General features: G+C 36.8%; 1 protein-coding gene and 1 long non-coding RNA gene across 2 annotated transcripts in view; one reads left to right on the top strand and one right to left on the bottom strand.

The window, feature by feature from the left end:
- Positions 1-24,390, bottom strand: part of LOC124181439 — a 115,868-nt gene that overhangs the window by 78,038 nt on the left and 13,440 nt on the right. The window lies entirely within an intron of this gene.
- LOC124181429 (cadherin EGF LAG seven-pass G-type receptor 1-like) overlaps positions 1-24,390 on the top strand; it is an 80,252-nt gene that overhangs the window by 45,414 nt on the left and 10,448 nt on the right. The window lies entirely within an intron of this gene.

Raw genomic sequence — 24,390 nt, 5'->3', positions numbered from 1 at the left:
GATAAAGGATTTTTAACGCGTTGCAGAGAGTATTTTGCAACTTTGCAAGATATTATCTGATAGCGGTAATCGATCAATAGCTCTCACGATTTCGTAAATTTTACCAATCTTCATCCACCGAATAGATTTTGTGGGCTATGCGAAGCGATTCAGTTGAATCCACCGGAGCGTCTTCGATATTTTGATAATACCACGAAAAGTGTGTTGTTTCATTAAATGGAATAAATTAAAATAGAGATTTCGTATTCACAAGTATATTGTATTCGATAAAAATTTTTTGCGATTTTAAAACAATTATCTGGTCAATTTTCGTATTCACAACAAAATATTGTGTTCCCACAAGAATATTCTCTACAAACTGCGTCTGCAAATAGATTTTTTTTAAAAAAGCAAAGAGTCTCCTCTGATTGCATATAACATGATAAATACCACAAAGGTGTGTGTGTTACGTGTTATGTGCATAATAGATAATACACGTGTACGTATACATGGACGGAGGTTGACAAGCGACTTTAATTAAGCCCGCAACGCGTCGGCTTCTCTCGCCTTTGCACAAATACCAATTGCCCCGCGTTTATAGGTTTACAAGTATGCGCAGGCACCTACGTGTAAGGTTTGTGTATAATTTACATTTTTATTAAATTTCTCTCGATTGTTGGTGATTTTTATTCGTCAACCCAGCCTCGTTTACAGGTTTCCTAGGCGGCGCGGAATCCCCGCATGTGAAATCCGCGCTGTCGGCTCCTCGGCAAGCAGCCTCGGAATTTAATATTCACAACGGCTCTCCGACGCCAAGGCAAATGATTGCAGTAACCATTTTCCTCGTTACGCATTTCCCACTCCCCTCGCTACACTCTCTTCCTCGGAATTGCAGAGATGATTTTTCACCTGCAGTGATTCGCTCGAAGACTTCTGCATGCACCGAATTTCAACACCGCGTCACTTTTCCTTTCACGTATATTTAATAGTGACAATAATATTAATAATCTAACGAAATTTGCAACTTCTTTTTCCGAAATAACCTATCACGTGCATCTTGTTCGTAGCAAATTGTTCACTGAGAAAAATTTCATTTGTCACAGTAACTAGAAAAATTGAGTAAAACAGGTATCGTTAAAAAAACTGTTGCACGAGCATTAAATTTTCGCAACGGTTGCAAGAAAATATAGCAACAGCGATCGTAATGAGGAAGAATAGTAACGGATACTAGAGTTTCCGGTAACAGCTGGAAAACTAATTTTCATTTTCTACCTAAAACTATATTTTTCGACTGTGGTAAAAAAAGAAAATAGTTAAGGACCGAGCTGTAACCGGAACTAAAAATTTCTCTCAGTGTCGTTAAGGAAATGTTTTTATTTCAAACGATGTTTAAAACTGTTGGTAACGTTAATTTTTGGATTTTCAAATTAGGAAATTTGTTCGTAAAAAATTAACTGCCACGCCTGATTGTAACAACAATTTATTGCATGCTTAATTACACTCGTAAGAAACGAAGAACATGCGTACGAAGTGAGTAAATACATCGAATGGGTTCGCGGCGGTCAGCGTAGTTTCAATTTTCTCCAAACATTCCCGGAATTTGTAAATTTTCAGCTTACCTCAATTAGGAAAGTTTCTATAAGGGTAAGGGGAAAAAACATTTAAAGCTCGGTGGAAACAGAAGGAGCCGTATTACGTACGGTTAGAAGGAATTCAATTTTTGCAAGACACCCGAAAAGTTCAACAAAAGTTTTTGTCCCCAGAATTATGAAAAGGATGAAGAAAGTGGTAAGAAAAAAGAAAACGAACGAAAAGCGCAAAAGGAAACGAGAAAAAAATGACTCACCGGTACCCGAGATTTTTTTAACGAAGAAAATTAGCGAAGGTAATTCGGCTTCTGTTTGTGAAACGGACTGCTGATTATGAATAATTTATACACTCAATGCACAGAGCGCAATCACAGGTATTTTCACTTCGAATCTAAATACCAGCCAGCTTTGGGAAATCAATCACCAACTCGAATAATTTCGTAAAACTGATTGAACTCTGATTCGTAACAGTAGTATAATTATTTAAACGGAGGAGAAAAATTGTTAGTAAATGTCGGAGGCGCGGTCTTCTGATTACGCATTGTTAGTCTTCGCATATTAATTTGCGGAAAACCCCAAAGACCGAAAAACGAACAACTAACTATCCATGATAACTAACTAACGATCCATGACAATTGGAGATTTTTTAATATATTTCATTGCGTATAATTGTGCTTGTGGAAAATTTCATCGGCAGTCGAAAACGTGCGGAATGCTGCAAAATATGTTATCTGTAACCTTGCGGTGTATAAATTTACATGGCAAGTAACCAACTGTTGAACATTGTTTACATAAATTATACAATGAAACAATCCTGCGGCAAATCGATTCTGACGAAGGGTACGCGGAAAATTCTTCGACAAAGAGCAAGAATCTTATGGTCAGTGTAAAATCCTTAGATATTCTTATTTTTCACCGTAACCGTGTGATATGGTTCGAGGTAAAAAATTAGACAGTTTCGTATCTGTAACCAAAATATCTAGTACACGTTACTATTCATTTTGGTAACGATACCAACCTTGCTAAAATTGAATACCAACTTTAAACAATGAAAATTTTACCACGGTGAACTAAGCTTGGAGATACAAGGAAATCGATGAAAAGAAAACAAAGAATGATAAATTTGATTAAAGCAGTCGAAAGGGCGAAAAACCAAGTGACAACAAAAAAAAAGGGGCGGCGAATTTTCTGGTCCGTCTAATTTAAATTTGAACAAAGAATTTCTTCCTACTAATCTTTGTTCTTTTCCTTTTCCCCGTTTAATTAAATTTTTTTCCTGGTTCAAATTTTTTTGCCAACATCTTCGAAACTCCCAAGTTTTTGGTAATTCGACGTCTGTGATCCAAGCATAAAGTTTTTTTCCCCTTAAAAATACGATACATCTTTTAAACTTTGAGCGAACGGATGATGGAACGATTTACTTGGTAAACTTTGAAATTTAATCCAACGAAAAAAAGTTCCGTCACTGATCTGACGATTATGGTTGATCGCCGGCCGAACTTCCTTGTAGCTTAACAGCTTTCAGAGCTTACAAACGACTGGAACAGTTCAGCCTGCTGCACAGACAGCCGGGAATCGCTTCTCTCATCGTAGGCGACAGACATTATCGCAACTCGTGATTGCGGTTTCGTGTCCGGCAGCGGAACGACGCGCAACACGCAAAGCTGCCGACCAATCACGAACCCCGATGAGATACAGAGTCCAATCGCGATGTTGATCCAATCAATTCTCGAATACGTGCAACGCGGAATCGAGATATTATTCGCGACACGCGTATGAACCGAATCACATCAACGCTTTACGTGACATAAAAGCGAGTCTAATTTCGAAGAGCGTGTAAGATGATACCTGGTACAGTACCGATTTTGGTTTCTTCTACAATCTACACTGAGAGAAATTTTTAGTCCTTAACCATTTTCATTTTTTACCACAATCGAAAAGTATACTTCTAGGTAGAAAATGAAAATTAGTTTTATAGCTGTTACCGGAAAGTCTGGTATCCGTTACTATTCTTTCTCATTACGATCACTGTTGCTAGATTTTCTCGCAACTGTTGCGAAAATTTAACACTCGCGCAACGATAAATTGACGTTGAAGCCTTGTTTAACTAAAAAAGTAGAGTAAACCGAAGAATCTGATTTTGCGTTGCAATAACAAAAAAAAGGATCGACGATAGCGAAAAATGGTTACGCGTATCTCGTTTTTCGTAATTCCAGCAACATTCAAACGGTTTTTTTTACCGATACCCGTTTTACTGAATTTTTCTACTTGCTGTAACAAATTAAATTTTTCTCAGTGTAGGCAAAAAATCAGAAAAAGACACAAACACGTAAAATCAGACACCAAGAGAAATTGAGTCCTTTATATAATTTTTGGAACTTTTATTTTTTTTTCTTTTATTTCGCCACCCTATCTTAAGTTCGTTATTCTATGCTTTCGATATAAAAGGGACACTACTCGTCGCAGGTCTGACGAACTTATACTGATAATTAAAAAAAAGAACACACACACACGTAATAAATATATAACAAAGAACACGCATGTGTTGAAATAAAAAGATGAAACGACGAGTGAGGAGAAAATTGTCCGTAAAATAAAATTGAGACGAGAGAGGTTTTTTGAGTCAGATATATAGATATACATAGAAGACGGTGACGATGTTAAAAATGAATAAAAAAGATTGTGATTGGAGTCTTTGTATTCTCGGTCCTATATTAAGTTAAAATTTTTACCTGGCCAGGATTTACGCTTCAACTCACCGTTGTCACGCGTCTTATATACTCGAACTACGTAGATATACTAAACCCTCTCGACCCAAACTCTTCTCTCTCTCTCTCTCTGTACATACGTACATGGATATACATAAATTGATGTAGTAAGGTGCAAAAGAAGGATTTGCAAGAAACTGAGTCGCAATTAATCATCACTTGCAATTCCATAGTGAAATCCGAACTAACATTAGGATATATATGCATATACTTTATATTAGATACTAGATTTTCTCACAGCTTGTTAAAGTCTGAAAATTAAAGATCTGATCCAAACTGAGGTTTCTCAATTTTTGTTTTTTATCTTGTATTGTTTTTCTTTTTTATACTTTTCTCCGCGAGGAAAATTATCGCGGCTCAAGAATAAGAACACAAAATTTGACAAATACCTACTAAATACGCGAAGACCGTAAAATTGGTAACAAAATTGATGAAAAAGTATATAAATTCTCGAATCACGAGTTGCAATGCACGGCTCGAGCCCGTTTGAAACGTTCCTGTTTGGTCGATAAAACGAGGTGGATTTGTCGAGTGGTTTTTGAAGGCACGGGTGAGATAGGTGCCGATACGATATAGATGAAAAATAAGGAGAATAATAGCGCGAAGACGAAAAGCACGAGGTGCTAAAGGGGCGTCGCAGGGTATTTAACGAGGGTGGATAAGAGGCGTACAAGCGACCTGGGGCGGGGGGAAGAGTGAAATTGTAAGGATGAGGGATGAAAGAACGAGTGGAAGATTGTTGAAGGGCGATGTGAGGGGGGATGATTTAAGAACCCGGCTGGAGGAACGGGTCCAACGAGTTAAACGTCGCTCGTCATTTACAGAAATATCGCAAAGTCTGCAGCGTAAAACTTGTAACGAGTTTAGAGGAGAGCGTCAACGTCAGTGACGACTCGAAAACTCGAATTGAAAATCTGAAGGAGAAAATCGAGGGGAACATCTTGTACTTTCGAATATACCCTTCGATGAAAACAAACCGGAAAAAATAGCTTCTTCGCGATACTTTTCATCATCGTGTAAAGGGGAGAGTCTGTCGGTCTGTCCGACAAACTTCCGGGATCATCTCGAAGACGGTCGAGTGAAAAATCTGAAACTGATAAGACTCGATAGAACGATGAAGAGATCTTGGAAAAAAAAAAATTAGGAAACAATTCTGAAATACAAAACATTGATAAATTAAAAAAAAAAACTTCTTTTATAAACTGGGAAAACCATAATCGTTTATTTGGAAAAAGTAGTAAGGAAGAAAAAGTATACGTTTGTCGGTAAAACATTGAAACTTTATTCATTTCCGGTAGAACCGAAAGTTCAAATTAAACGGGACCCAGCAATTTTTCATGCCCATCATTTGATCGTAAAATCCTCCAAGTATCAATTTTTTTCATCAATCCATTTCCGAGATCATCGCGGGAGTTTGTCGGACAGACCGAGATTTGTCTAAAAACCTGTTGTTCGGATTCCAGAGGTTCGAAAACGCAAAGATTTGGCGGAATTATAAAAAGTAATTTTCGACCGAAATCAACACTCTTTTATATCACCAAAGACGATGAAAAGTAAAGCACGAGATATCGATATTCTCTGCACATAGAGGAAATTTTATCTGAATTCTCCCAAATAACCTCGACAATTCGCTAAATGGAATGCAAACGGGCGGGCTATTTTCGCATGTGCAAATATCCGTCGAGGGTGTGTGCGAGCCAAGCCGAGGTGAGTCAAGTCGCGTGCAGACTCGCGGGAGGGTGTCAAAAGTGAATTCCATATGAAATGCATAGAGGAGGAATTAAGCTTCGGTGAGTCGGTGCATGTGCAGCGGTGAAAAACGACGCCGGGGCGAAGATATATTCGTGTCAAGTTCCTCGCGGCTTGTCGTGTATTTTCCAGAGACCAACCGAGATCCTCTCAATGTGTTCGTGGGTGTAAAAACAAACAGAGAAAAGCGTAATTTCACGCTCTGGAAAACGGAGAATGGATGGATATGTTATATACATATGCATATATGTTTGCATAACCGGAACTTATACGAGAAAAATGTATTACGTTTACCTGCACACCGTGAAAATGAAGATGATGATGATGATGATGATGATGATGATGATGGTGGTGGTGGTGGTGGTGATAAAAATCCGGCAATTCCTACGGCGAGACCCAACTTCGAGGTGGGGAATTACTTATGAAGAGGAAATAAGATTCGAAATTGACTTTCCTCCCGCGGGAGAACGCGGATGATAAACATGACACAATATATGTATATATATATATATACACACACGCACACACACACACACACCTTTTCGAAAGATCTAAATCATCCCTCGCCGTGCGACGCACTTTCAACGGAAATTAATCACACCGTTCAATTAAGTCCTTCCGATTTAGAATTTTCGGGAAATTTGAAACAGCGTGTAATATTCATCGCTGTACGACGTATTGCTGCTCTGACTAATAATCGACCGCCGTAACGTTATAAATATTTAATTTTTGACTAACGAGTAAACCACCCGTGGAGGTATGTAATGCGACGAAACATCATGTCGTATAATCGTATTTTGCAATATAAACACCTTCGATGTCATCCCGCGATTTTTCGTTGCAGCCTTACAAACTGGGGGCTGTAATACGGAGTAGAAAAAATTCGCGAAACAAAAATTGACTAGAAAAAAAAAAAACACAAAATTTGTCATTTACGTCTGCGATAAATCGAGGGAACGGAAGCGTCGTCTGAGCTCTGAAGATACTCGGGTTTCCTGCAAACAATAGACGCGTCCTCTGGTAGATCGGAATGATAATTCACCGTCTGGCTACAACGTCGTTGTAGCAACAAAGGTGGGTTGTAGGTACAATGAGGAGTTTCGATGCAATGCCTATCTCGGTGCCCCGGAATGGGTTTCGCGTAAATGGATTACGGCACAAACAGATACACCTGCCAATAACGAGCTTGATATATCGGAAAACTATCCGTCTGCGGGAAAACTTTCCATTCTACTGAAAGTTTTCGCAAAACGGAAGTGTGATGCTCGATCGATGAAGAAAAATATACTTTATCGAGCATTATATTGAGTTTCGAGAAGAGATTATAAAGCAGAAAATTTTTCTGTCAATACAGAGACGGCAAAGATTCCGCAAGCACAGCCAAGTAGTAGCAAACCTGTTGGTTGAGCTTGCAAAATTTTTGCCGTTGCGGAAAATTCTCTCACCGTATCTTTATCGGCGCTAAAATTTTTTGCTCCAGCAAATAACTTGTGTATCGAATTATATTGTATCCACAGCTTTGAATTTTTACGTACTTGTTGAGACTTCTGTTGATTCAATTCCGTTCTCCCAACTTTTTTAGCCTCCGGAGTTTTTCTTCGCAATTTTTTTTCACCCGACTTATAAGGGAACGATATTTCAGTAAAAATTTATATCGGGTTAGGTTGGATCCGTGCAGTTATAAGAACTAGATTCAGTTGGTTCGGAACAGATTTCATTTTCCTTGCAGGGTCGAATCCTTTAGGCGCCGGCAGACTCGCTTGTATTAAGTTTCCCGTTTGTCCCTTCTGACTTTCCTTTTTACTTCACTCCAACTCTGTCTCTCTCTCTCCCTCTCTCTCTCTCTATCTCCGTCATATGGTTACAAGAAAACAGAATTCGCCAAAGGTGTTAGGGCAACAACCCCCAGAAGTTGTTGAAAATTGAAACCCTCAGGGATGGTCAAACCTACACTGAGAAAAATTTCATTCGTTTTAGTAACTAGAAAAATTCAGTAAAACAAGTATCGTTGAAAAAACTGTTTGAATATTGTTGGAATTACGAAAAACGAGGTACGCCTAAACATTTTGCGCTAATGTCGATCCTTTTTTGGTTATTGCAACGCAAAATCAGTTTCTGAGGTTTACTCTGCTTTTTTAGGTAAACAACGCTTTAACGTCAATTTATCGTTGCACAAGCGTTAAATTTTCGCAACAGTTGCAAGAAAATATAGCAACAGTGATCGTAATGAGAAAGAATAGTAACGGATACCAGACTTTCCGGCAATAGCTAGAAAACTAATTTACATTTTGTACCTAGAACTATAGTTTTCGATTGTCGTAAAAAATGTAAATAGTTAAGAACTGAGCGGTAATCGGAACTAAAAATTTCTCTCAGTCTATTGGAAAAAAAAAACATTGGTCGAATATAATACTTACAATAGAAATGCACAAACCGGAAAGTTGCATCGTAGAATCGGGGAATAGAAATCCTCGGAGGGATTTTCGCGGAATGAAAAAATTAACGAGAAAAAAATGAAACCCTGACCCGTGCAGGGGAGGAAAAATTGCCCGACTCTGCAGGATGCCTGCGTTCTCGGTCCGAGGACAATAAAGGACCATTACTCAGGAGGCGTGGTTCCTTGCATCAACAGGCAATCCTTTTATTATCCAAACAGTAGGTAGACGACGTCTGAAACCGGACGAGTGGGAGGAGAAAAATCAAGCTCGTTAATTACGCTGCACGAAACAATAAATCGTTTTTCCAACTCGGAATCTTGACGAGATGCAATTCAAAGGAGAGAAGAGAAGAAAAACATTTTATAAGGATTTTCAGGATCCGGTTAAAACGCCAGCAGAGGACCATAGATATTCCAATTTAAGAGTACAAAAACCTTGGATGAGATGTGAACTTGTGCCTTGAAGTAAAGAAGCTTAAATCTTTGCTTTTCACGAAAAAAATCAGCCCGTCAGGGTGAATTTATTACAGTTGATTTAAAAATAAAACTCAAGTCTTCGCCCTTGTGTGATTAATATTCGTTTATTCCCAACTCGACCATAGAGTTAACTTTTTTGACCTCAAAAGCGGGACGAAAGTGGCACGTTTTTCCCTAAGACGCGTTTGCGGAAAATAAAGTCCAATATTTAACACAGGAATAAAAGTTGACCTTATTCCCTTGTGACATAATGTGCTATTATTAAATACTCGTCTCTTAGTCATTACAGATACATATTTTAATCATGCTTTCTGCCTTACTGTGAACATGTCACAGGCGATAATTCAATTCTCTCTTTCTTTCTCTCTTTCTACCATACATACTCTCACTCTGTCTCTCCGTCGCTATTTGCACTCTTTAGAATATATATTATGCTTTACTATTTCTATGATGAGCTAGGGCCTTGAATCTACTTGTTCCTAAACTAATTTCGAACATTCGCTGGTATTTGCTTGTTGTTTTTATTAACTCTCCCAGTTGTAATCTCCACTTCATACTTGTACGACACATTATACATTAGTAAACACCATTCAATTCTATTATATTCTGTCTCTCTCTCTTTATCTCTTCTATGATTTCCTGTACGTTTAGAGGCTTTTCGCCTGCAGAAAAAAAGTGCCAAATTTGCTACATGCTGTACATGTACTTTACTTTTTTCCAAAGTCTAATTTCCCAGAGTAAAAAAGTGAAACAAATCATTTTGCACCTTCTGTTTTTTTCATTTTATCATTGCTGTTGTTGTTGCTGTTGTTCATAACGCATTCGGGTAATTATCTGTAAAAATACTTCGGTGCGTGGAAATATAATTCGAATATTGGGATTACGGAGGTCGAATTCAGCTTGAAAACTCTCCAAGTTTTGCAATTTTTGGTAGCTAGAGAATGAAAAATTAAGAAAAAAACACACACACGCATAAACACACGTAGAAAATTTCTGATCAAGGAACGTAACTTTGTATTATATGTATACATTTTCACCGCATTATTTACAAATCTCTTCGCTCCATCGCGTTCTTTCCACTCGATCAACGGCGAAACACTTTATTATATTATACCTTATAAATTTAAGTATATACCTAAACCTTGCGAGAATACCTCTCATCTATGCAAAAAGTAATCCCATTTTCACACACATGCACGAGTAATTCTTGTTGAAAACAAAAAAAAAAAATAATGTATATATGGGGTATTCCACGTCAATTCGACGAGAGTCTAAACCTCACCAACTTAGATTTGATCCGCGATTTTTGATATCCTTGTTCCAGCTCTAAAAATCATTCCGATTTTATTTCACATCCCCCCTACCTCCAATTTCAATTGAAATTCAAAGAAAAATAAAAGGTCCTACGTCATTTTTTTTATTCATTTTGATTTTTAATTTTGAATTTTAATAAAAATCTCCAGATTGTTGTTGTTTCATTAGGGAAGATATATCGAATTCTGATAATTCGGAAAGAAAACAACAAGATGACTAAAAAAAAAAAATTATTAATTAGTTAAAAAGTGAGTACAAAATTACCGTTTTGTCTGCCCGCTTCAATTTTGGTTGAAATATTATTGGTTTTGGCCACAGAATTTATGTAATTTTATTGACAATTTCCAAAAATGTCGCAAAATGAGAAAATATTGGAATTAGAGTTTGAATGACAGTGTAAAAAATCGGGAACCAAATCCAAGAGAGTCAGGATCAAACTCCGATCGAATTGACGTGGAATGCCCCGTATATTAACAATACCGCATAATCCGATTTTCGAACCTTACATGTTGTACGAAGTGCGTTATGCAGCATAGTTCTTTTCGATATTTCAATTTGTTTTTCGTCTTTTCCTCCACGATCTTCTTCCTTTTGTATTCACGATACGATGCGAAGAATCATGAATAATTCAATGCTAGACAATTTAAATTCCGATCCGTTTCCGTCGGCTAAAACGGTGCACCGAAAAAAAAAGGAAAGTGTTACATTTATAAAAAAAACGAGAAGAACAAAGCTTTAGTGGTAACGTGGATAGAGCATGAGCTTGCAGGAATCCAATACGTAGTGTGTAATGCAGTAATTTCTAGTCAGATCAACAGATCCGATTTTTTACGTGTGCAGAAGAGGAGAATAGAAACAAGTAAAAAAAAAAAAAAAAGGAAAAAAAAAGGAAAAACTCAGAACACGCTAAGGAAAGAACTTTTCAGCAGAATTAAACCAACTCCCGCATCCGATCATTTTCCGTTCTTATTTATACTCTCTGCCTCCTCAGAGACAAATTAATTAATTTCATCAACAGCTTGCGGTGCGATAATTTTTTAACCCGGAAACACGTAATGTATATGATACACAATTACGCATACATGATGCTTGCTCTGTGTAAAAAAAAAAAAAAAAAATTTTACATAATTATGAAGCGGTGCAAATCAAAGAACGTAATTAGAGAAAATTTCGATTTAAATATTGCAGCGTAAACATTACGAGAAAAAAAGAAATGGCTCGACTTGACCGAAAATTGTGGTCCCTCAATTTTTTTTTTTTTTTTTTTTCACTCATACACGGAAATTTCAAACGATTCTCCGATCAAGCAAAATTATGAACTTTTTCTTCCGTTTGTAGGGGACGTCTTTTTATTGCTACGATAGTAAAGCGAACAAGAGAAAAAAAAAGCGAAGAAAAAAGAAGAAAAAGAAAAATTTTGCTACCAAAGGAAATATCGTAAAGAAACTTCGCCTCAAATACATGACGGATATCGTTGAATCGCGTGACTGTTAAGCATTTGAAAACCTCTCGGGTGTCTTAATGGCCAGAACGTATAGAGTCCTCTTTATACCCTGCATATGGGGCATTCCACGTCAAATTAGCAGCCCGTTTACCTCACCTACTTGGATTTTGATCATTTTTCAAGACGATGTTCTTATCAACATGATTTGATCAAGACGATTTTCTTTGGCCGATGGTGAAAGTTATTAAAAAAAATCGCGAAACCAATTCCGAAAATTCTATGATTTCAAATTTGATTTTTGAACACCACGCGATAATGGGATTTCAATATTTACCATCTTTTTCGCAACTTTAAAGCTTTTCCATGTCGGAATTGTTTTGTTTTTTTTTCCTTTCTTTCAGCTGTCTCGATCTAAACGGATTGCAAAACCACATTATTTTTACGATACCGCGATCTATTTAGATTAAGGAATAGGAAAAAAAAACAAAAAAAAAAAAACTCCAATTCCGGCATGGAAAGTCTAAAAACTTGCGAGAAAAGTAGGTAATATTAAGATCCCATGATCGTGCGATGTTTAAAAATCATATTTCAAATTGTAGCGTCTTTGTGCATTTTTTCAAATTTTTAACAACGGCGTTTTCGTATTACGAAAATCTGTAAATAATTCCTAGACCCTTTTGGGTCGGTAAAAAGATCGTCCTAAAAAATGATTATAATCGAAGTGGGGCTTATTTGACGTGGAATGCCGCGCATAAATTGTACAGAGGTACGTAGGTAGGTAGAGATACAGCTATGTAGAGTTTCCAGAATCACTGTTTGCCGAGGTTGCACTTGATCGCGTAGCCTGCCGTTGAATTATTAATTATAAACGGCAGTCAGTCAGGATGAAGCGCTTTCAAATTGATCGGCTCTGCCCGCAGCCGGTGGGTGGTCTTCGTATAAGAGCTTGCAGAATTTGCAATGCACATCAGCCGTCGGCTTACAGGTATATGTGTGGAGGTATAACTATGACGCGGCTGAAAGGACGCGGATATAAATTCAAGGGTGCGGCGTTGACGGGTTTATCGGACGATTGATGCGTGTGCTGATGGAGATTTCGTTTTTTTGCGATGAGAAAAATTTCATTTGTTACGGTAACTAGAAAAATTCAGTAAAACAGGCATCGTTGAAAAAACTGTTCGAATATTGTTGGAATTACGAAAAACGAGGTACGCCTAATCATTTTGCGCTATCGTCGATCCTTTTTTGGTTATTGCAACGCAAAATCAGTTTCTGAGGTTTACTCTACTTTTTTTAGTTAAATAAGGCTTTAACATCAATTTATCGTTGCACAAGCGTCAAATTTTCGCAACAGCAACGAGAAAGAATAATAACGGATGCTAGACTTTCCGGTAACAGCTAGAAAACTAATTTTCATTTTCTACCTAGAACTATATTTTTCGATTGTGGTAAAAAAAATTAAATAGTTAAGGACTAAAAATTTCTCTCAGTGTATAATTAATAGAAAATCGGAAACAACTTATTGCAATTTGAGAACGATTATTCGATTAATTTCGGTAGCCACAGCAAAATGTTTGATTCGCGCTAGAAAATTTTCGACAAAATGCGTCTACAAATTGATTTTATTAAAAAAGCAAAAGACTTACCGAGAGTTTTTATCAGAATTCAATTAAGTTGTGTACTAAATATTTATAAGCTCACAATCAGCGTCAGAGTCCGTGGAGATTTCACAAAATTTGCATCGAATCTCCACACACCTTTCATACGTCTTCTCTTTTCGCTCAATTCCGTTCGTCGAGATTGCGGATCGGCTTACGACGAAGAAACCGCGGTAAAGGTGGATACGTGGCTTCGCAGATCCCGATCTGTGGATGCACGTGAGAAATGAACTGGAACGAGTAGCAGCTCGCCTTCTAAGAGCCCGTCGAATAGGTGAAGTTGATTTCCACCCTCAAAGAAATGCATTCAATCCCGTCTCGCGTCGATTTTATCCCGACTCTGTGTGACTTTAGTGAAAGAGACTTTTCCCCGTCACGCTTCGTCTATGGTTTCTTATGTAACCACATGAATGCACTTAGGTACTACATGGATGCTACAATGTGCGACGTCGAGACTCGCATGGCCTGAAATGGGTTGGAAAGGATCCTTTCTGCAAGGAAGTTGGTTTACCAAAATTCGATACTTTTCATTAATTTCATTACAAGGTAGCCGACATTAAGTATTCAACGAACAAAAGTATAAAATACTGGAATTACAAGTTGAAGCGTAAATATGGATGCTTTGTTTCAGATCATCTCAAGATGTGATTAAAAATGTGGCGAAACATTGACTAATTTATTAAAAAAACTAATTTCTGCAAAGTCGCTGAATCGGATTTTCTTTGCTTTCGGTAGTCAATTATCAATATCGCCGTTTATCGATCACAAACTGAGAGAACTTTTTAGTTCCGGTTACCGCTCAGTCCTCAAATATTTTCATTTCTTACCGCAATCGAAAAATATAGTTTTAGGTACAAAATGAAAATTAGTTTTCTAGCCGTTACCGGAAAGTCTGGTATCCGTTGCTATTCTTTCTCATTACGATCACTGTTGCTAGATTTTCTTGCAACTGTTGCGAAAATTTAACGCTTGTGCAACGATAAATTGACGTTAAAGCCTTGTTTGACTAAAAAAGTAGAGTAAGCCTCAGAAACTGATTTTGCGTTGCAACAACCAAAAAAGGATCGACGACAGCGCAAAATGTTTACGCGTACCTCGTTTTTCGTAATTCCAACGATGTTCGAACAGTTTTTTTCACGATACCTGTTTTACTGAATTTTTCTAGTTACTGTAACAAATGAAATTATTCTCAGTGCAATGAATATCGGTGAAATGATTTCAAATTGAATGTACAAAGATGCTAACGTGCTAAGAAAAAGTAAGAAAAAGATTTCACGAACGAATCTGTAAGTGAATTTTTTTCAAACAAATCACCGATATCGAAAGCTAGTTTTCTCATAATTCCAATATTTCCTATTTTTCTAATTCTTGAAAGATTTCTGTATCTTACTATTATAATAGTTCATATTATAAGTTATAAAATTATAACAAAAGATATGGATTTTTGGCCAACCAAGTGTTCGTTAGCCCGCAATAAGAGTTTCTGCCGGCTTGCCGAGCGTTGAAAATCGAAATCTCGATTCAGCAATTCGGGCCAACTGATCGTGAGTAACGGAAACCGCCCTGCGGATTGCTGCGGATTAATAAGGTGGGCGAAATCGGAGCTTCCGAGGTTTCCTTAAGCCCTCCGGAAAATTGAATCCCACAGATTCTGACTCAGCTCCGTAGCTCGTTAAAACGCTGATAATTTTGCAATTGCGGAAAAATATAATCAAACGGTGGAAATAATTTCTGCTTCGTCGTCGTCTCGAGCGTAAAAAAATATCGACGATTGATAAATTTCGTTTTATTGAAATATAAAACTCGGGGATCGCGGAGTTACGAAATTTCAACTCCTCCAGAAACAAGAATAATACTACAGCGAATGAAATTTCAAGAGTCCCACTCGATGCTTCACGGATCTCGAGAGTCGGTGAAAAATATTAGGTCGGAATAGGATCCCGACGGCGGTTTGTAAATCAAGTTCTTCGGCCGTCTAATAATATCCAACCGTTTTCTTTTCATCTCAAATATCATTCTCAATATGTGGGTATAACTATATATGGGCGATTCCATGCGAACCCGACCAACATCCGATCCTCATCATTTATGATTTCATTTAAAAACTTTTCTGCAATTGTCCCAACTCTGAAACAGTAGCCTGAATTTTTTCAGATTTTTTATCCAACTGCTCAATCATTTATAAATATTTAGAGTGATTTTAAAAATGATCTTGTTTAAAATTCTTGATAAAAATTCTCAGTAACTGTATTTTCTATTTCAAACATTTCGAGACCGAGCCGAAGCGACGAGCCGAATTTTTTTCCAGCACTTTCGATTTTTTGGTTCAACTAGAATATTGTTTGAACGGTCTGGAAATTACTCAAAACTCTTCTTTTTGATTTAAACCATTTTTAGATCGTTTCCATTATGAAGCTATTTTTGACCGTTTTTTTCGCACATTCAACATTTTTATCATCTTCACAATGAAACCGATCTAGAAATGTTCTTAGTGAAAAATAGAAGGTTTGAGAATTTTTTGGGAATTACCAGACCATTTAAATAACGTTTTAGTTGATCTAAAAAACAAAATAGAAAAAATATCGGCCCATGATGAGCCCGGTATTGAAACGTTTGGACAACAAAATACAGTTTTTAAACATTTTGTGAGAACTTTGAAAAAGGTCCGTTTCAAAACCACGTTCAATATGTGTAAATAATTAACCAGTTGAGTTAAAAATCCAAAACAATCGAGAGTCGGGGCAATTGCGGAACAAATTTTAAACAAAATCAAAAATTGTGAGGGTCCTCCGTCTGTTGGGTTCGCATGGAATTCTCCATATATGTGTGTAGCGTATAAATTCAAACGGAATTTACTACGAACCTGATTGAAAATAAGCAACTTTACTTTAAACAAAAAATGACGAATGAACATATCACGTCGGAAGGAAATGAAGAAGATGAATAATATGTTTCAAAATTTCACGAGAAAAGCTTACTCGTCGAAATTGGCAAGAGGAGAAAAATAAATAAATAAATAAATTTTGCCGCCTCGCGCAAAATCCGGTTGAGGTTGCCGGATGAATTATCGGGGTCAGCGTTAAGATATCAGCTGCACAACGAAGGATTACGGTGGGCTCGACTATAAACGAGGATAAACGACGCGTGCGTAATATGAGGGCGTTTTAACCGCTTGGCGTTGGAAATAATTGATGTAAAGCCGTTTTCACCGTGTGGTGGTGAAAAGATCGTCACAGGATAAGATCACCGGGATTCGTAATACAGCTCCATCCTATAAAAATATGGAAACAGTAGTATAGCAAGGGGGGTTCTACACGCAGATTCCTGTTACCGACACTTACCGACGTTCTCCCCAGACTCAAACCCTTTTCCGCGAGCACTACAGACTTTGACCTTCGGTCAGTAAGATTGTCGGTAAAACAACATGATTTTGACCTTCGACCGATACAACTGTCGGTAAGGTTGCACGGTTTTGACCTCAAGCCGGTACGGCAGACTGTGACGTCATCGCGGAAAAAGGGTTTGAGTCTGGGGAGAAGGTCGGTAAGTGTCAGTAACAGGAATCTGCGTGTAGAACCCCCCTTGCTATACTACTGGAAACATCTGCAAAATTCTTTCCAGTGTTCACAAGGGAAAGACTTCGTCGGATCTTGTTATGTTGAGCCAAAGCTCTATTGCATATAATACTATAGACATTACCTAAGCTTCTTACAACGTAGCTCAGTTGTCCCTGTTGTTTTTCCGCGAAAAGGATATTTCAGGATCTCACGACCGTAACTTATCACTGCCTGAAAGAATTAGCCGAAAATATTGCGTGAAAATAATGTAATACAAATAGAAATCGAAAAGCTCTCTCTCTGTCACCCTTGATGGAAAATGTTTTGTACCTATAATATATGAATATAGGTATATGGAAAGTTGGAACACGTGTGAGCTTGACGAAAGGATTTTGTTTCGACATATTAAAATTAAAGAAATATTCAAGTTTTGATACAAATTTAAAAATCAAGAGTTTGAAACGAAATTACTTATTGACACGCGTATACATATATACATATATTGTAATGTTGATAAAATCAATTATTCAACAATCGTGTTACGGTCTTAAAAATTTATCGCAAAGCTTTCGCGAATATTTTGATCGGTATTATTCTTTCTTGATGAATGTCGATAAAAAAGACAAGAAGGAAAAAGCTATCGCAAATATTGAAATGGTTAGCAAAAATTTTGTCACGATGTTGAGAAACAATTCGTTGCGTCGCGTAGACGCGTTAGCGAGTAATTAGTAATCGGAACAATGTCGGATTAACAATAATCCGTGAATCACACCGAGGCGAAGCATCGAATCGATGACTGTTGTGAATTGATAAAATTCAAATTGGCACCGCAACGCAACGCGAACTTTGCAAATAAATTTCAACCACGCGCACAAAACTGCGATATTGTATTACGGGAAATGAAAAGGGGAAAGAAAAAATGGGTTGATTTTGAAAGTAATGGGGAAAAATAAGAAAGTATGTGTTACGTAACTACAGGTTTGATATCCAGTCGATATTAAAAACTAACGAGACTTGACGATTTGACGATCGTCACAATTCTGTGCCAATTCTATTACCGCCTTTAATATTTACTGGAATTTTGGAAAAAAAGATTCAGTCAAATTTCGGAGACGAAAGCTTTTCAACTTTTCAATCTAAACTTCATTGCATGGATGTAAAATAAAAGTGAATCCTGATTTATATTTATATGTATAACCGATGAAATTTCCAGAGAGTAAACAAATGTGCGTACATTCGTATTTCGATTTGCGCAGAAAAAAAATTTGAAGGAAAGCTTCTTCCGGTAGCTTGTACAGCGGAGAATTCAATATTCGTATACACGACGTAGCGAAGATACCAAAGTATCTTTGAATATTGTAAAAGTGTTTCACCCTGTGAAATAAAGAATGAACAAATAAGCGAATAAATAAATATTGACGCAACGAAGATAAAGGCAGAAGGTGAAGACGGAGAGAGAAAACGAAATAAAAGTAAGAGAAAACAGATTAAAACAAAAGGAAAAACAAGAAAAATTGTCGAGTATTACAAAATATCAACCGTTTCAGAAATCTCGGGGTTGTAAGTTTTATTTCTTTTATTAGTAAACGGGCTGCCGCTTTGAACGTTTAAGTCAGGTATGTACATAACTATACATAGGTAAATAAGTACGTAAAACCTTTCGCCATTTCCTCCACTCTCTCTTTCGTTTTTCTTCTTATATTTCTCTCTTCTTTTAGATCACACTCGAACGCTTGTGAGTCCGGTGAAATAATTGTGAGATATTTCAGTGTGCTTTAATATCCAGATATTGTGCATATTTGTAAACTTTAACAATAATAATATATTATACACGCGTATTACGCCCACATTGTTCTGCTACGTGATATATTCATACCCGAGTAATTATTGAGGCTTGATTCGCGAATAACTTTCAACAATATACCCCGCGATCCAATTTCATGCTGAATAATACATCATACCTTACACACATACATATATATATATATATACATATACATATATATATGTTTACACGATGTGTTACCGCACGAATTAACTCAAAGCTGAATAGCCTTTTGTATATTATTATATGTTTATACAATGCGCCTTTGAAATACCGATTGCGCATTTGGTTTGCAGTTTTCGATTATAATTATATTTCGATATATTATTATTATTCTCATCGTATGGATTTATAAACGAATGATACATTGCGTGTATAATTTACACTGAGAGAAATTTTAAGTTCCGGTTACCGCTCAGTCCTTAACTAATTTCATTTTTTACCACAATCGAGAAATATAGTTCTAGGTAGAAAATGAAAATTAGTTTTTTACCTGTTACCGCAAAGTCTAGCATCCGTTTCTATTCTTTCTCGTTACGATCGCTGTTGCGAAAATTTAACGCTTGTGCAACGATAAATTGGCGTCAAAGCCTTGTTTAACTAAAAAAGAAGAGTAAACCTCAGAAACTGATTTTGCGTTGCCATAACCAAAAAAGGATCGACGATAGCGCAAAATGGTTAGGCGTACCTCGTTTTTCGCAATTCCAACAATAATCAAACAGTTTTTTCAACGATACCTGTTTTACTGAATTTTTCTAGTTACTGCAACAAATTAAATTTTTCCAAGTGTACGATATTGCAATATGTTATATATATATTATTTTGTCGTTTGATTATTCATGCGGATTACGTTGGACAAGATCATGAGCAACTTTTATGCAAATATCGCAAACCTGTTCCGATTTTGGCAATATTATTTCGCAATTCTACTGTTCGAAATGAGGACATTTTGCCAATTCATCGATGTGTTGGGAAAACTTCGGGAGGATAAACATTCGGTGCAGGATGCTATGTTAAACCGCGTATTAAATATTTCGAATCGAGATAATAATTCGACGGGGAAATCACAGCAGTTGCACATATATATATATATATATATATATATTTATATATACATACCTATATATACTGCAAGAATTGAGACAGGCGTAAAATCATGGATGAGGAGGAGGAGGAGGAAGAGGAGGAGTAAACCCGCGTCTCGGATGTAATACATGTAATATCAAACCGATATGTGCAAAGGATTTTACGACCCTCCGTCTCTCGCGATCGTGAATAAAGAATACTCAATGCATACCTATAACAGGCGAAGCTCCCGGTGTTACGCTGGTGTAAGACGAGATAAGCTAGCCGAAGGGGTGGAGAAGCGGTGGAATAGCTGGAGGATGAAGAGGAAAGAGAAGAAAGAGAAGAAAAATAGGAGGAGGAAAACCTTGACTCCCAGCAAGGTCCCCTTGTGGCCTTCTTCCAGCCATGAGTTTCTCATTTTCCGGCGCTGTGTACACTGTACAGTTTTACGTTTCCCGTTTCACGAAACACGAACGTGTTCCCTTGTTGTACTTTATTATTTGCAGGATCAACGATGGGGGCGGTGTTGAAAGTCCAAATTTGAATTGTTCCGAAAGCGCCAAATTTCGAATATTTGGTGGTGAAACTTGAAGTAAAGAGATCAAACTTTGACGAATCGTTAAAGTTTCGAATGCTACGAAACCCGAAGCTCAAAGTTTCGAAAGGAGAAAATGCCAAAGGGGCGTAACTCCAACGAGTCAAAGTTCCGAAAATACCAGAATGATCAAAAATATCAAAAATATCAAAATCTGGAACATCAAAATCTTGAATGATCCAAGATTTCTAATTCCGTGAATTTCTGGCTCGATGAAACTTCACCGGTTTGATCTTCTTTGTTTTGGATTTTCGATATTTTTACGTTCGGAATCATGGTAATTCCGATTTTCGGTTTTTCTGATTTATTACACCCACTCGTCGAGTAAACTACGCTGCGTGAGTATATTTTACTTTTCGAAACTTTGCTCAGTCTTAACTTGAATTTTCGGAACTTTGAGCTTCGGGTTTCGGACCGTTCGAAACTTTGATGCTTCGTCAAAGCTTGATTTCAACTTTTCAAATTCTGAACTTCAACCCTGCCCCGAACGATGTAACATCGATTTCTGCACCTCCCTTACTTATCCTTTCTTTTCGCGAAAGAAACCCTTTCCATAATACTTTTCTTCTATAAATAAGGAATAAAAAACAAGGTAAGTATAAAAATGATCAAAATCGAGTCGATCAATGACCACATTTCTCATTAACATTTGCAGATGCAAACTTCGTTCAATAGTCGCAATGATTTAATTATTTTTTATCCCAAGTTATGAATTAATTAAGTTGGTTCACATGCAGAAAAAATAATACTAATTCAGAGAATACCAAAAAAAGTTTAGACAAGAAAATATTCGCGTTGTTATATTATATTATACAATACGTTGACTTCGGAAATTTTGGTTCTTTCTTCTCCCTGTTTCAAAATCATGTCGAGCCAATTCGCGGTGTAAGGATTTTGAGAAATCGCTGCAGAAATATCTTCATGAATATGACGACCTCGCCGGATATTGCGAAGAGAGAAAATGAATGAGGAAAAATTTTACGTACCCATTTTCTCGGTCGGTCACAGCTCGGCGGCCACTGAACGATTTTTGAAACAAGGTTGTCCGCTCATATCGAACCGATAAATAACCGTTCAAAGCGTACATTTCATGGGAATAGGTTGGGAGAATCGAGGTATACACAGGTATGAAAATTCACGTGCTGCAGCACAGTTTAACGAATAACCGATAAATTAAAAGCGTTGTTCGTCACGTAGTGAGGGTATAATAACAACATGGAAATTTGAGAGTAATTAATATACACAATCCTCTTCAATCGAAAACTTCTTCCACTGATTTTGTAAAATTCAACCTGTTGAAAACATTCTTTCTCTGTTTTTGCAATTTTTCAGTTTTCACGCTTATATTTTTCTCTTTGCAAAATAAGAAATGATGACACCGAAAAATGGGGAATAACGTGTCTTGGCGTTAATTTTCATAAGGATTTTTTTATTACAATCACCGCGGCTGGGTGATGAAGGAAGGGTTAACTTGAATTTCCAAAGTTACGTACGAATGCAACTGTAAATATACGTACATAGCAGCTCCATAGACTTGTAAACGAGTTGAGATGAGACTCGGAATTGCTTGTAAATTACCTTTGTAAAAATTTTTCACCCCGCGCGATTATTCGTGATTTAAAAAAATGCTGATATAACTGCAGCGTTAAGAAGATGGAAATTTTCATTATCATATAAAAAAGGAAAAGTTCTGATTACCCATCTTGAACAAATTATTAAACACAGGAATATCATAGATTTAATATTACCGACAAGTGCAGAAAGTGCGTGCAATAATTTTCTCGGCTCGGTTCTTCTCCCTTTTTTCTTTCGTTCTTTCATCGCGGTAGCTGTACGACTTCACCCCAATTTATACACATATATGTAACATGACGAGTTTCTTTGACGGATCACAGCAATTCTCTACCGCAGGTACGAGCGTAACGTACGTGTTTAATAAGAAGCCGGAAACGGCGGCTCTGAACCGAAGCCACCATTCTCATCATACCATATTTTTCAAAAGATATGACCGGGCTAATTGGCAATAAGTTAGGCACACGAGCCGGCTCGTTTCTTCCCTTTAACCACGTCCGGGAGTATAAGCTACGTATTTTTTATGTGTCCGTGCGTATACGTCAGGGTGAGCCAAAGAAACTAACCTGTCGAATTTATGATGTTGAAAGGACCTATTTACTAAGAAAAAAATTCTCCCGTTGAGAAAATTTTTTCGCTGAATTTTAAACGGTGTTTCAAATTTTCAATTTCAAATTTCGCCATTTAAATAACACGCGAGGAAAGTTTTTTTCATCGAAAATGCTGTAACTTTTGAACCGTTTGAGATGAAAAAAAAATTTCCACGAATATTCTTGTAGGGCATTAAATTCTCCAAAGAAAGACACCGGAGCTGATTTTTCAGCCTCAAAAATTCGTATACTTACGGGCCGTGGAATTCGAAGAAAAGTAGATATATGCAGATTTAGGGCTCTATGATTGGAAATATCCATACTAACTGAAAAAACTGAAACTAAAATGAAATAAGCTGTGTAAAAGATGTTGTTTATAAACTAGATTCGTCAAAGGAGTAGAGTTTTAAATCATTTGTCAATTTTTTTTATTTCATTTTTAAACATTAATATTCTGTTTAATTGTTAAAGAAACTTAGTTTGTTACACCCAGGATATTGCTGGGGATGTAATTGCACTATTTTTTATCTCAAACGGTACAAAAGTTATAGCATTTTTAATGGAAAAAAAATTTTTGCGTGTTGCTTAAATGGGAAATTTCAAATGACCACCGACACTTTTTAAAATTGAGCTAAAAATTTTTCGTGACGGGGGAATTCTTTTCTTACTAAACATGTCCTTTTAAGACCATAAATTCGATAGGTTAATTTTTTTGGCTCACCCTAGTATACATATATATATATACCTGGTGTTTGAAAAACGTACTTTTGTCTTACAAAATTTTATATTCTGTTGAAATCGATCTTATGATTTAATATTGGTTGTTACAATACCTGTATGTACGTCTGCAAGTATATTAATGCTGATAAAATTGATTGCGAGTTGACGACTATTTTCTTCTTTCTTTTTTTCATAGTAATAAAAGAAAAAAAAGCCAAGAAAAATACAAAAAGCACAATCCACGTTATTATACACGGGGAATTGAATTTGTATCGGAAAGCGTATAACAAATACGATGAAATGCATCTGGTACTGGCAAATAATTATCATAAAACTTTTTTTTTCATTCTCTTCCTTTCCTTTAACTCGCCTCTTTTCATTCTATACATATTTCCTTTAGTCTTCTCCCTGTTTTGTTTCTATTCGACGATAAATTGCATAGAGCGTGCCTCCGCTCGGTTGATCTTCAAAAGAATTTTTCACATCAAATCTCGGTATTGAAACTCGCTACCTGTAATGCACATGTATTTGTATATACAGTGAGAAACGCACACGCGAGCAAAAAAATCTTACCCACACTGTAACTCTTGAGAAATCCAGAGGTTGGGAAAAATTTCCCGACAAACTCGCTGCTGCACACGGCGATGAGAAAATTCTTCAGATACCAACGGGAATGCATTTTCCAATATTATTTTGCATCGATCGTGCGGAAAATTCCACCTCAAATGCTGCAAGGATGCGAGACAATTTCGCAACTTATTTAAAAAAAAAAAACAAAAAAAACTCTTCGTTTGTTCCCTTTCGCCTTTCATTGAAAATTCGATCCTGACTTCTATTGTTCAAATACCGAACGGTACGAGAAAACCTTTCAATAAATCGCTGAGAATACGAGAAATAAAAAACAACGTTAAAAGAATCGTCAAAGTCGTTCGTTGTCGATACGCTTTGAGAAAGTGTCGAGTTCGATCAATCAATCGTAAATTAATATAGGGTAGTTTTATTTTCAGACGAATGTGGAGCAAGCGAGAGGCGATGAGTATAAATATTT

Source organism: Neodiprion fabricii, chromosome 4, assembly GCF_021155785.1.
Source record: "Neodiprion fabricii isolate iyNeoFabr1 chromosome 4, iyNeoFabr1.1, whole genome shotgun sequence".
Lineage (NCBI taxonomy): Eukaryota > Metazoa > Arthropoda > Insecta > Hymenoptera > Diprionidae > Neodiprion > Neodiprion fabricii.
The sequence above is the reverse complement of the archived record's forward strand: the minus strand, read 5'-3'. Positions and strand labels throughout refer to the sequence as shown.